The sequence below is a fragment of the Heterodontus francisci genome, unplaced genomic scaffold (genome assembly GCF_036365525.1).
Source record: "Heterodontus francisci isolate sHetFra1 unplaced genomic scaffold, sHetFra1.hap1 HAP1_SCAFFOLD_74, whole genome shotgun sequence".
Taxonomy (NCBI): Eukaryota; Metazoa; Chordata; class Chondrichthyes; order Heterodontiformes; family Heterodontidae; genus Heterodontus; species Heterodontus francisci.
Genome location: NW_027140442.1, coordinates 5,248,865 through 5,251,786, shown reverse-complemented (window position 1 = coordinate 5,251,786; position 2,922 = coordinate 5,248,865). Strand labels below are relative to the sequence as shown.

The following is a 2,922-nucleotide window of genomic DNA, read 5'->3' as shown; positions in this document are numbered from 1 at the left end:
TAAGTCACCTCTTCTCCTCCTTCTCTCCAACGAAAACAACCTCAAGTCCCTCAGCCTTTCCTCGTAAGACCTTCCCTCCATACCAGGCAACATCCTAGTAAATCTCCTCTGCACCTTTTCCAAATCTTCCACATCCTTCCTATAATGCAGTGACCAGTTTTTTTATTTTATTTTATTTTTTTTCATTTTTAAAATCAGTTTTATTCGTGAACAAAATTCAGATAGTAGATATAATGGAAACTACATTTCTTATTTACAGTAGCACATAGTGCTGACAAGCATCTCAGACAAGACTATACAAGAACAAGCTGCCTTTCAAAGAAAGGTATGGTAGCTATTTCCGGGGCAGTAGGTTCTTTGAAAGGTTGACCACCACACCAGACTTTATCTGTTGAAGGTTGCTGATTTTCATTTGCTTGCTGCTTGCATACTTGTTCTTAATAGTCATATGTTTAGTGAGGCCTTGATTGACTGTCACAACATTCTAGGCAATGTGCTCCATCACTGGAACAAGATCATCTTCTTTATAGGTCATATAATGCTGCAGAAGAGGTGTACATTCACCAACATTTAAGACTTTCTGAGCAAGACAAAAAGCAGCTGCAGCAATCTGGGATGGAAGATAATGAATCATCTCGTAGTCAACTATGGTGAGTTCCATTTGATATTTAGCCAGAGTGTGGTGTTCAGAGCTTACTCCTGCAATTTTTGAAGACCGCCTCAGAAAGTGCAGAGGAAGAGGCCTGCCAAGAGAAAAGTTAAGCTTCTGAAGAATCTTCCTCTCCATCTCACGTATTGCAGCTGTAGAGTATGTGTTGTCTGTAACATAGACAAAGTCACCAATTTCTGGGGGATACATTTCTTCATATTTGGAAGCCACTAGCATTGCTGTCACACCAACAAGTTGTAAATTGCTCTTTGTTACTGGGTTATCCTGACATAGGCAGGGTTATCTCTTTCAGACGTTATTGCAGCTATAGGGAGGGTTGCAGAGGTTGGCGTAGATGACAGAGGTAGGATTATTTTTTTCAGGGCTGATGAGATTAGAGAAATCGATATAGATGTAGTTTCTGGAGGAGGTTACAGAGATAGGGAGCGCTTTAGGGGCTGAAGGATATTACAGAAATAGGTAAAATTGTCGGGGTTTCAGGAAGTTGCAGAGATATGGAGAGTGTCGGGGCAGGAGGAGTTTTCAGATATATGGAGAGTGTAGGGGCAGGAGGATTTTTCAGAGATATGGAGAGTGTAGAGGCTGGAGAACTTTTCAGAGATATGGAGAGTAAGGGGCAGGAGGAATTTTCAGAGATATGGAGAGTGAGGGCAGGAGGAATTTTCAGAGATATGGAGAGTGTAGTGGCTGGAGGAGTTTTCAACGATATGGAGAGTGAGGGGCAGGAGGAGTTTTCAGAGATATGGAGAGTGTAGGGGCTAGATGAGTTTTCAGAGATATGGAGAGTGTAGGGGCAGGAGGAGTTCTCCGAGATATGGAGAGTGTAGGGGCAAGAGGAGTTTTCAGAGATATGGAGAGTGTAGGGGCTGGAGGAGTTTTCAGAGATATGGAGAGGAAGGGGCAAGAGGCATTTTCAGAGATATGGAGAGTGAGGGGCAGGAGGAGTGTTCAAGAGATATGGAGAGTGTAGGGGCTGGAGGGAATTCCAGAGCTCAGGGCCTCAACAAATTACAGAGATAGGGATGGTTTCAGGGTTGGAGGAGATTACAGACATAAGGGACGTTGTTGGAGTGGAAGGGATTACAGAGATAGGGAGGGCTATAGTAGTGGAGGATATTACAGACATAGGGAAGGTTGTAGGAGTGAAGGAGTTTACAGAGATAGGAAGGGCTGTAGCATAGGTTTTGATTAAAGATTTTCAGATATGAAAGGAATTAATAAGAATTGTGCGGACATTCGCCTTTTCCTGCTGGTGTTAGATTCAAGGGCAGACCTTTAAAGTCGAAGGCAGGCCATTGATGATGGGAGATAACAAACAGTGCATCACATTGAGAATATTTCCTGTGTGTAATTCTCTCCCATGAAAAAAAATCAGGAAATGCTGGAGCGTAATAAAGAACTTTAAACATGAGATGGATAGATTTTTTTTCTCGTCAAGTGGATTGAGGAATATGAACTCTGAGGTGGATTATGGAGTTCAGATTCAGATCTGCTATGATGTCACTGAATGGCAGTTCAAACGTGAGGCCTGAATGGCCTCCAGCTTTTTCTATGTATACCAGTAGTAACAACACCAAACTGAGCAGATTAGCTCCCGTTATTATAAACAAGGAATGATGATCAATCATTTCTTGGATGCAGTTGCAACCTCACAGTAGATGTGTCTGCCTACGATTATCACATTAACATCACATTAACGCCAACATCCTCTCCTCCTCATTTCCCTTCCTTCTCTTCTCATCAGCACTTGTTTCCACAAGAAGCCAATTCCTACTGCCTCAAGACTCACAGTGGTGTATGTGTGTGTGGGGGGGTGGGGGTGCATTCGTGTGTATTTGGGTGTGTGTGTATATATATATATATATATATATATATGCGTGTGTGTGAATGTGTGTGTGCTTTGGTGTTATTCTTTAATGGGCTGTGGGCGTTGCGTGCTAGGCCAACATTTATTGCCCGTGTCTAATTGCTCATAAGGATGACATGGTGAGTTTCAATTAGTTTGTGTGTGTGTGTGTTTGAGATGGTGTTTATGCATGTGACTGTGCGTTTGTACTTGTGTGTGAGTGTGTGTATGTGAAACTATGTGCGTGAGTGCGTGTGAATGTTTGGAATTATGTGTGCCTGTGTGAATATGAATGTGTGTGAGAGTGTTTGCATGTGGAAAGGCGAGTGTGTATGTGAGTTTGTGTGTGTGATTGTGAGTTTGCGTGTGTACTTGTGTGCTTGTTTGTATGTGTGTGTTTGCGTGT

General features: G+C 42.5%; 1 pseudogene; it reads right to left on the bottom strand.

Moving 5' to 3' along the window:
* Positions 1–334: 334 nt before the first annotated feature.
* On the bottom strand, positions 335–2,298 carry LOC137359816 (G2/mitotic-specific cyclin-B1-like; annotated as a pseudogene).
* Between the last annotated feature and the right edge of the window lie 624 nt (positions 2,299–2,922).